Source organism: Cinclus cinclus, chromosome 12, assembly GCF_963662255.1.
Source record: "Cinclus cinclus chromosome 12, bCinCin1.1, whole genome shotgun sequence".
Classification (NCBI taxonomy): domain Eukaryota; kingdom Metazoa; phylum Chordata; class Aves; order Passeriformes; family Cinclidae; genus Cinclus; species Cinclus cinclus.
The window spans coordinates 1,180,502-1,192,399 of NC_085057.1; positions in this window are offsets into that span (position 1 = coordinate 1,180,502).

An 11,898-nucleotide genomic window follows, 5' to 3' on the forward strand; every position below is an offset into this window, starting at 1 on the left:
ATTCTGCGTTCAGTGTTGTGTGTGGCAGTTCCAAGGTGTTGAGTGAACGTAGGGGTAATTAAGTGGAGGGGAGAGGAGGGGGTGTGGGGATACATCCCTGAATCTTGTCCAGAGAACATCATGGAATCACAGAAGGGGCTGGATTGGAAGGCACCTTAAAGAACATTTAGATCCAACTGCATTCCATGCTCAGGAAATGTTCCACTAGAACAGGCTAGTCAGAGCACCATGCAGTATACAACCAAAAATTGTATATTTATATAAAATTGATTATATACCTATATATATATATTTATTTATATATTTTTATATATATATATATATATATATATATATTAAAATCCACTAATAGTGACCATTAGCTGGTGGATGAATGAACAGCACAACCCTTCTCTCCTGGATAAACCCCCCTGCCACCCATCATTTGAAAGGGAACAAGATTGACTCATTCCTACCAGGTGTAATGATGCTGTATAAACCATGCCCTCAGGCTGGGAGTATTTAATAAAAGTACAAGCTCCTTTTTATACAACATTTGTGGGAACAAAGCAAATTTAGAGCAGGCTGTAAATCCTTCCCTGGTTACGGCATCGCTCTGGTCTGGCTGGGGAATGAGGGGCAGGAAGGACAGCCACAAAAAAGCAGGAATCCCGAACAGGGTGCTGCCATCCCATCCCACAGGAATTCTCCTCTTTGGGAAGAGCTGGGCTGGGAAAGCCTGTTGGGGGAAGATGAAACAGGAAAACCTTATAAATCTGATTGCCTGGAAAAAGATTTTGAGAATATGAAAACTAAAAGTGAGATTGAAATGAAAGCCATCTTTGAGATACCAAACCTCAGTTACTGAACAACTGAAAACAGCAGCGTGGGCAGCTGAGAGTGATCCCCTCTGGACTGAACAATTCCCTGTGCCTGCACACAGCTCCAAGGTCAGAGCAGACCCTGCCAGCCTGGCAGAAGGGTCCACAGAGGAGTTTTTAGGGTTTGAAATGTAACACAGCATGGCAATGTAATGATTCCTATAGGCTGTGTGTGAATGCTGTAGGATTTGTATCTTGTATTAGATTGGTCAGTGATAATTAGAATATTCAGCACAGAAGAAGATTTATTGTATTATAATGGGAACTTTGCTCTCTTACTCTCTTACTCTTCTTCTTATTCTCTCTCACTCTTTCTCTCTGGTGCCTGCTCCAAGCTGTGCCTGGCAGCTCCCAGCAGGGCCCTTTCACCCACAGCCTTTACAATAAACCACAAGTTCCAGACCTGCATTCAGAGATCTCTCCTCTCCGCCCGTCCTGACTATCCTACCCACCATCACTCCTACAAAAGCCCTTCTATCCTTTCTCTACATGCATGCCTCCATCCATCCCTCCCTCCCTCCATCCATCCATCCATCCATCCCAGGACAGTGAGCAGGACCCAGCCCTGCCAGCAGTGCAAATCCCTGCTCAGGTGAGCAGCAGGGAGAGCCCCCAGGCTGCAGGGATTAAGGACCTTACAGGCTGAAATCCCCTGCCTTTATCTGCCTGTTTACAGCCCTGATGAGCTGGATTAGCTGAGTGCAAGACCCGGCTACAACAGCTGCTTTTCACCTAGGATTAGCATAAAAATCAATCAGCCCCCCTTCTGGAGCCAGCAAACTCAAACTGGGAGAGCTCCAATAAAAACAACATCCAGGTGGAAAATATGAAAGTTTTACGGAGCCAAGGAACACATGTCCAGCTTGGATATTACCTGCTGCAGACATGTGCTCGCACTTGTTTAAAATCCACCATTTAGTGCTTGTTCCAGGACTGAAATGAGGCAAAGCTGATGTTATTTGATTAACTTATGACTTGATTTTAAATGGCTGCGTGCTTTTAAACACGTTCAGCTTTCCAGTGTTTCACCAGAGATGATATTTACCACTACAAGCTGCTTTTTTGCCTTGGTATCTTCTGGAAAAACACACTTCATTAGTGGTTAGGACACCTCATTAAAGCCCACAAAAAGGGTCTCAGAAACATCCTCACAAACACACTACAGGCATTTCAGAGTCATTTCAAATTATTGATTTGGGCTTTTCTTTATGGGCAATGTCAGAGTTGAAATAAAGGGGTGAATACCACCAATAATCCAGTAATAAATACATTTACTGCTAAGTAAAGCAGCCAGGTGGATGATAATTTACAAGAGAAATTTCCACCAAAACCAGTGTGTCCCGCAGAAATCCTCATTTGCTGCCACAGACATTGCTGCTAATTTATTGTGTGTGTGTGTCAGGCACCCAGAGATGTTCCTGTGCTCCCACATGGAGAAAACACTGCAGAATTTACTCCATCTACAAGCAGGAAAATGGGTTTTGATTTAGCTCTTACTCAGCTGCTTTAGTTCGTGCCCCACATTCAGAGAATCAGCTTTTCCCCTCACAAGATGATTTATTGCACTTACAGCAAGGATTTCATATTAACTTCCTTTCCTGCCTTTACTTTTTCTTAACTGAATTAATTTAGCATTTCTCCTTCTACCTGTCTCATCTAAATACTTTTTATATGCTTTTCTTTTCCATAACAACCAGAACTATGGACTTACCTCAGTTACTCACATTAACCACCATAAAGGGAATTATGGATTTGTTTACAAGCACCCTTCAGGATCAGATTTGCACCCCAAAAAACAGTATAAATTGTGATATAACCACATACAACTATCTCCAGAGGAAAAAAAAATACTGTGCAATTCTAACTTTAGTAGTTCTTTCTTAAACAGTGAAACCTTCAGAAGTGTGGGTCAGTCTCTCCAATATTCTCAATTAAATATTGCTAAAAAATCAGCTTTAAGTCATTTCAGTGCAGAAACTCCACTCCTGCAGCTGTTCCCTGACCAGACTCTGAGGACAAAAATAACTTGTGGAAGGGACAAGTGCTGAAGCACATGGGTGGCACAGCTGTGAGCTCATCCAATTTAAAAAGTGATTTGAATCAGACACTAAAACTCCTGTGTGCAGTTAATTCCATTGCTTATGTGCGGCCACAGAATGGGGAGATGGACTGGGACTTTGCTCTTTTCCAGGCAGGCTGGCTCACAGCAGCACAGGAGAGTAAATCCAGGCTGAGGGTAATTAGCCATGTGCTAAACGAGGTTTTGTAGGAACTCTCTGGTGCTCTCTGCTTTCTGATTTTTTTTGTGTGTTAAAGGCACACGGCTCACCCAGGGAAGGAAGGACCAAAGCTGGAATAACAGGAGTGTTGTTCCTGCATCACCTTGCCAGGCAGGGATGAGCATGCCCTGGTGCTGCCCATCCCTGGAGAGGCTTCTCGCCTCTCACCGAGATGAAAACGTGCTCAGCACGGGAGGAGAACCCTGCGCTGAGTGTCCGACCATGGGGAGCCCAGCAGGGAAAGCTGCTCCCATCTCCCACAGCTGCATTTGCTGACAGCTGTTTCCCAGTGCCAGAGGGCAGCGATCGCTGGCATTTTGGGCAGGAATTGTTCCCTGGCAGGGTGGGCAGCCCCTGGCACAGGGTGGAATTCCTAGAGCAGTTGGGGCTGCCCCTGGATCCCTGGCAGTGCCCAAGGCCAGGTTGGACACTGGGGCTGGAGCACCTGGGACAGTGGGAGGTGTCCCTGCCGTGGATGGGGTGGCACTGGACAATCCTCAATGTACCTTCCCACCCAATCCAGTCCGGGAGCGTTTCCTCCTTCCTCACAGACAGACAAATGCCAATCTCCTCCCCTGGGGTCAGCAGACTGGCACAATTCTCTCTTTCTTCCCTCCCTCTAATTCCAGGTGCCCACCTGGAGGGCTCTGCCAGGTCACTGTGCCCAGTGGGACAATGCCAAAACCCAAAGGCAAGAGTGGAAAAAAAAAAAAAAATCCATAATTTTGCAATGGCTTTCCTGAGAGCCAGTGCAGGAGACTCCTTTCAGAGCTAATTGAGCTGGAGGTGTTTCATTTACTCTGCCTTTAGCAGTGATATAAAACTGCTGCAGATTTTGCCAATATCCATTAATGAGAATAACTTCAGAGCTCATTTTTGTCTCAGATATCCAGATTGGTTCCTGAATACAAACCCATCAGCTGACAGCACTTAATAGCTATTGCTTCTTCCTTCCCTCCCCCCCCCCCCCCCCCCCCAATATTAAAAAAAAAAAAAAAGTTCTCCTGGAACTTCAAGGCATCTCAGAGCAAAATCATTCCATTGTCCACCATCAGGAGCCACTACATTTAGTTTATTTATTCATCTCCTCACTGTGAAATAAATGCACCTTCACAGTTTCCTCCATTTATAAGGAAAAACTTATTTCCTCATTTTTCCACGTGGCTTTTCTCATGGTTAATTTGTTCAGACTTTCAGACAAAAACACCTGAATTTATCTCCTCTGGCCAGGTGGAAGGTACTTATCCAACTATGCATAAAATAAACAAACATACCCATTAATGCCTGAGGAAAAATGTTCTTTATAACACAACTTCCAAATTGCTGAAGATACTTGAAAAAAAGACTTTAAAAAAATAAAATAATGTGATATTTTTGTAATGTAATATGACCAGCAGGCCAAAAAGCTGACCTTTGATATCAGCTGATACTGTTTCTAGTGAAAATGGCCTGAATACAATCCCAGGATTGCTGGGGTTGGGAAAGACCTTCAAGACCATCGAGCAAAATTCCCCTATGATTTAATGTTACTATTTAATTGCATTAAGATTATTTCTTAAAAACTCAAGAGAACTGATTTAATGCAGATGTTAAATGAAACTGCAGCAGGGATATAATTGAGGGCTGTTACCCAGAGAAGCTTCAGCAGCAGAGGGTTATGGTATTTTTTAGTGCCTTATTAAAACAGCACAGATATGAGCATTTTCAGGGACATCTTGTCACATCAATAATTGGACCATTACTTTCATACACTGTACACTATATAAAATGTTAATAAACCTTCTAAACCAGCTCTATGTTATAGAAACATATTTTATATTCCATAAAAGGTTTGGAAGGTCAGGGGAAGCACCTGGGGACCAGGGATGCTGCTGGAGCCAGGAGAGGACATCACAGCTGGGAGCAGCTTCAGCTTCCTAAGGCAAATCAAAACGTGACCCTACAGAGAGCAGGGGCTCAGGGTGGGCTCAGCCCAGAATTGTCAGTCATTACTGAGTCACAACATCACTTCTCATCAGATAAGATACCTGAGCCCCAGACAGGTCCAAAATACGTGCTGTGGTTTTCTGGAGTAGCCAAAGAGCAGAACAATTCAAAGTTCGGGCTGGCTCTTGTTTGACTCAGCATGTGAAAGTCATTGTCCTCGCTGTGCTCTGCTGAGGAGGGCCATAAATCAGGAATAAAAGCCCACAGTCAGAGTTGCTTCCCAGCGCTGCTGTGATTTACAGAGGCTTTGCAAGGCTGTGGAGTCACTGGGCTGTGATTTAACAGCTCCCACAGCCTATTGGAGCCACAGAAAAACTCTGGGTGAACTCAGCCCTGTCTGCAAGAACCCCTTCCAAAATGTCCCAAACCCAGCTGGGGATTCCAACAGCACAGGAGCAACACCCAAAACCCATTTTATTCATCAGAGGCTTTCTTTTGGGATCAAAGGATGTGCATTTGAGGTTGGGCAACCACCAAAGCCCCAGCACTGCTCCAGGCAGGAGCTCCTGGGCATTCATTTGGCACCGGGGGCACCTGCTGGAGGCCAGCACTGATGTGCCAAGTGCTCAGCAACTGCACAGGGACAGGCCAGTAACCTAAAACCACCACAAAACTAGGAATTATTACTGGAATTCACTGGGGTTTATATCGGTCTCCCTTAACAAGGCAAGGTGGGAACAGCAAACAGGAAAATTATAGAATAAATCAATCACAGTAGGGTTTGGGCTGCAAGGGATTTCAAAGTGCATCTAATTCCAAACCTCTGCCATGGGCAGGGACCTCTTCCACTAGACCAGGTCGCTCCAAGCCCCATCCAGCCTGGCCTAATATTAAATACAATATTATAACCCCAGACAGCACTTACGCCTCCAGACTGCAACGCTTTGCTAGGAAATTGTGCAGAGGCTCCCTCCAGCCCAGTGCAGGGCTGGGTATCACTGGGTATCACTCAGATCTCCTGGGGAGCAGCAATTCCTGCTCCCACCCCTCTGGAGAAACAGGATCTGCTCCCATGTGAAACCCCCACACCACGGAATGGTTTGGAAAAGCATAAAACTCACAGGTTGGGTTTTCCCCACCTCGAAAACTCAAGACTGACACAGCCAGCTCCAAGCCAAGAAAGGGGACGGATTTCCTCATTTAAATTGTCCTGTTCTGTACCTGTAAAAGAATAAATATTTGTATTAATTAATTAATTAGGTAAAACCAGGAGACAACAGGGCTCTCTGCACTGGTTTGTGAAGAACAAAATTGCTGTGTGTTTCAGTCTCAGCTGCTGCGGTGTTTCAGCAAAATCAACTCTCTTAGTGGCTGAAACAAAGCTCAGGCTTTCAGAGGAAAAGAGCATCAGGACCAAACCCAACCGCTGCTCAAAAAAAGGAAATTTTTTTTCATTGCTTTTGAACACATTTCTTTTCCAGCAAACATCTGATGGAGATAATTGTTCATGGCTGATGTCAGTGGATTGAAGATGCAGTTTGGGATGTCCTGTGCAGGGCCAGGAGTGGCAATTGGATGATTCCTGTGGGTCTCTTCCAGCTCAGGATACTCTGTGATATTGAAATCAGGTATTTAAATCCCTGGACTGCCCAGCTGAATGCAGAATTCAGGCATTTCACTCCTGCTTCCCCAGCCAGGAACCCTCAGGGAAGCTGGAGGAATTTTTATTCTGTAGAGACAGCAAACTCCTCACTCCTACTTTCAGAATGCCTAAAAGAATTTGATACTTTCTTTAAAACAATAATAAAAAGCGAATTTTAAAAATCCTTTTTCTAGCATCCCCTTTTATGGTGCTTAAAGCTCTCCATCAGCTCCATGGACACTCCGAGCACGGATCTGGGAGCACACCCAGGGGACAGGCAGGGATATAATTCCTGCTGCTCTTATGGACTCGCTGACTCACTGGTGGAAGTTGCTGGAGAAGGTAATAAAAGCCCAATAGATAATGGCTGCACTGTAGAGAAAACGTTCAGCAATTAAATTAAAATGGAAGATCTTTTATACGTGCCACATTTGCATCTTCTCACCGGGCAACTCAAAAAAAAAAACAAGCTAAAGGAAATATTTAAAGTTTACTTTCCAAAGTGCTGAGAAAAATTAAGTCTTGCATACATAGTTTATGAAACTGGAGAAACTAAATGTACTTTTGGACAGGAATTTTAAAAGTGTTGAAATTAGACATTTAGGCACTGGGAAAAGTGTTCCAGAAGTAACACACCACGCCAAGATTATCTACTTAATGAGGTTCCAAAAATAAATTGAATTACAATTTTGAAGCTTAGGTAAAGTGCATTAAACACTGGTAAATTAATAACGTAACATGCAAATTAAATAGGAGTTCTGCCTTCATATCAAACGTACAGGGAAATCTTCACCTCAAATGGACAAAAATTAAAAGCACCTTGAATATTCATCACACCTTCAGATCACACTGGAAAAATTATTTTTCTGCATTATACTCTCATTATAGCAATTAAAATTAATGTACAACTATCAGAGAGAAAATATTAGGAAAAGGGAATCTGTAATAGTCTCCTTAGGAATTGTATTAACTAATTAATCCTGACAAGTAACAATTTCACTCTTAAATCATAATGGTTTCACTTTGAGCTCCCTGCCACTCCTTATTTATTATAAGTTAAGTACTTTTTTGGACAAATGCTGACATTCCCTTTCACCCTCTTTTAGCTTAAAGCCAAACCCCTTTTCTGTCACTGTCTGTGAAAAAAATTGATCTTCACCTTTTGTCTAAGCCCCCTTTAGCTCCTGGAAGGGGATTTTAAGGTCTCCCTGAAGCCCTCTATTCTCCAGGCAGTCACAGTCACACACCTTTAAATCACACAGGTTTCTGACAGCAAAGAATTGCAGATTTATTTAATGTCCTGCAGAAGGTAAATAAAGAAGGGAACACCTTGCAAACACCGCTTGCACTTGCTGAGTTTGTTTGTTCCCAGCTTCCAGGACACTGCACGTCCCAGGGTTGAGGATTAGCAACAGCAAAGGAAAAGGACAAAGGGTTTGGGCTAAATTCTGGGACAGACAAACCCCTCTAAGGCCTCGGAGGTAAAAAATGCCAATAAGAAACACTGTATCTAAATAATGGGTTTCTAAACAAATGCTTACTCTGATTATTGAGGTACTTCAAATTATCAGGCGCTAGCAAAGGGAATTCCTGGAAACTTTGGCTGTCAACTGAAGGAAACAGAGTGGGACACTCAGAGTGGGTTAAAATGGACAGCAAAGCTGTACAAATACTGCGTGAGATACAGAGGTTCACAGGCATCCAAAAAGCTGGGGCTGCCTGTGTTGGGCTGCTCCCGTGCATCCCTGGGCTTTGTGCCACATCAGGAATCTGGAGCTGGATCTGAGGTCAGCCCTCAGGCTGAGCTTGGCTAAAGGCAGGCTCCAAGCATCCTCCAGATGGGCTGGCAAATCCTGCTGGGTCAGGGGGAAAGAACACCCAGGGGCTGCAGGGGATGGGGCTGGGGCTGCCACCGAGCCCTCATCCCACCCAGAGCCCCCTGAGCACTCTGCGTGGTGCTGAACAGCTTTCCTGAAAACCTGTCTCTGCCAGCATGGAAGGGCTGGATCATGGACAGATGGAATACTTACTAACGGCTGCTAATTGCAGAATTAGTGTCACGGAATATAATGGTGTCCATAGAAGACACACCTGCTGCTAGCTCAGAAATCTTCCTGGCTTTTATAGAGCTACCGCTCAATTCAGTGCACACAGAATCTAAACTAAGACAGCCACCAGTCCCCTCCTCTTTTGTGCTGAAACAAGGAAAAGTCACCAACTCCCAGTGAGCCAGAAAAGACAAGAAAATCTAAATCTATGCCTCCATCAGCTTCAGGCCTTTCCCCTTTGTCCTGTCACTCTAAGACTTTGTGACAGGGCACACCACATAGATACACATAAATACCTATATCACTGAAGTGTCTTTTTCATAATACAGAAATTCCCAGAAGCCAGCTCATAAAATAGGGACATTCATTTGTAATATCTTGGCATTTAACTTGATTAAAACATTCCTCTCCTCACTGTGGGAGCTGCTCAGAAGTGTGGCTGGGCATTGGACACCCCAGCCCTGAGCCCTGTTCTCCCCTCAGGAAGCGCTTAAGACATTTTATTGATCAGACCTTTGCAATTCCAGATTTCTGTGATCCAGCACACCTCCCAGCCAAATGCAATGTGCCTAATGTGAAGGGTACACATCCATTTTTAACAACTGCTGCAATAGTTATATCCTGTTCTCCAAAGGGATTTGTGCACTGGTGGGAGAAACTCCATGTGATTCCACAGACACTTGAGCACTTTTGGAACTCTGCTGTTGTATCATCATTGATCTCAGCCATCCACTGTGATATAAAAGCTGATCTTGGACATGAATAGCACTGAGAAATAACAGCAGATTTGAGATTGCGCACATTATATTTAATATTAAATAAAGCTCAACATTTCCTTCTTTCTTCCTCCACTGCTTTATAGATCCAATAACCTTTATCTGTATTCCAGACGTCAGGAGAAGAGGAACTACTCTTTGCAAAGCATTGGGAAATGAAAAGCATTATATAAATGCAAGGTAAGCTATTATTCCTATAGTTCCATGAAGCTGATAATACCATAACACCCCCCAGGGATGCTGGGCAGCCTCTCCTAATGAAGTATAATTCAGCACAGTCAATAATGGAATTATGCAGAAGCAACAGTTTCCTCTTCTCCTTGGACTAACTGCACTCGACATGGGTTTCTCTGTTCTTCTCAGACATTGTGCTGCTTCCAGTGGGACATTGTATTCTGGGAAAACAAGCACTCCCACAAATATTCAAAATGCAAATGAAAAACCTTTGCTGCTTTAGATTATGCTTTGAAACATGGCATCAGAAATAGAAAAAAAAAAAACAAAAACAAAAGAGCTTTATAGCTTTAAACTGAAAGAGAGTAAGTTTAGATGAGATTCTATAAATGAACTGCTCCCTGGGAGGGTGGGCAGCTCTGGCACAGGGTGCCCAGAGCAGCTGTGGCTGCCCCTGGATCCCTGAAAGTGTCCAAAGCCAGGTTGGACACTGGGGGTGGAAGCAGCCTGGGACAGTGGAAGGTGTTCCTGCCATGGCAGGGGATAGATCCTTAATGTCCCTTCCCACCCAAATCATTCTGGGATTATTTGTGATGAGCTGTACCCAGCCATCAATGTAGGGTTCACAGACAGAGCTTGTTCACACACAGGGATGCTGGCTGCAATTTTTGAAACATAAGTTAATAAGAGGAAATAAATAAGAAGCCAAGAGAAATCAAAAACATTGCATCGCAACAAAAGGGCATCAGTCTGATCTAAATATCCTCAAAGCCAAGTCTTCCAGCTGATTTTGGGAACTGCTTATAAAGAACAGGCTCTTGAGGGCCCATCAGTAACAAGAAAATTTAATGAGCTGGCTTTGGGCATTTCTGGCATTATGTTCCAGGGATGAGAACTGCAAACTTCTGCTTCCAGATTACTGATGTCCAAATGGCTTCTCCCCAGAAACTGTCCAAGCTAAGAGTACTTAACAGAAGTTGATGAAAACTCAGGTGCTGCAGATGCTGGCAGCTGAGCTGGGCCCAGGCAGGCTCAGGAGAGCCAAGCACCTGCACACCCTCAGGATCCCCAGCTGGACCTGGCCCTGCTGGCTGCTCAACCACCCCTCTGCTGTCCTGTCCTTTATTTTGAGAGATGCTGGGTTGGGATGCTGGACAAGGGTTTTACACATCTCTCAGTGACCACCACAGGCCTCAGCTCTGCTGAGGAAGACATGAGATGAACACATGGATTGGGAATTTTCTCCATGAGCACAGTCCTGGTTCTGCTCATGTGATGCATTAAGTCTAAGCTTTCACATTTTCCAGATCCTATACTGCCTTAGTAAATAACTCTGAACTCCACACCGAGTGTTCCAAGTTCTGCTCACAGCTCAGGCACACAAAACAATCCTTTTCCAGCCCCACAACCAAGGACACCGCTGCAGCTTCACCCCAAAAAGTGCAAAGAGCAGAGAATTGAGGGGAGAATCTGGGAGGGTGGGACTGCAGAACCTGGAGCTGGGACTGGACAATGAAGCCCAAGGTGGAAATGGAGCAAAACTGATAAAAGTGTGAGAACTCGTGACCCAGGGTCCATCCTGGCTGTAGCCATGGCCGGGCTCTTGCACTGCCCAAGGCGAATCCTTGGAAGGGTTTTTAATAAATCCCTGCCTTATTCCTTTAACTCTGTGCAGCCTCTGCTCCAGGGAGCCTCTCCAAGCATCTCATGGACACTGCTGGGGGCCGACACCGGTGCTGATCCTCTGAATTACAGCAGATAAAACCTCTCAATGCAATCTCCTGCTGATTGACACAAGAGTCTCAAAGGCAGCACTGAGATGTGTTTTTTCCCTGGTGGATGGCACTGGGGACATCCCAGCTTCCATGAAAGCAGATTGGGGTGCTCCATCCTCTGTTTTCACTCCTTAACCAGAGGTGCTTGGGTGCAGCTCACATGGAACAGGCAGGACCTGCCGTCACTTTCCAGGAGCACAAGGGGTGCCAAGGCCCGGTGTGGCCATTCCTGAGTCCCAGCATGGCCATATTCCCAAGGCTCGGTGAAACGGCCATTCCCAAGTCTTGGCACAGCCACATTTCCAAGGCCCAGCACCACAGTCGTATTCCCTGGAGGCCTGGCAGCATGGCCATTCCTGAGTCCTGGCATGGCCATATTCCCCGAGGCCTGGCGGTGTGGCCATTGCTGAGGCCCGCT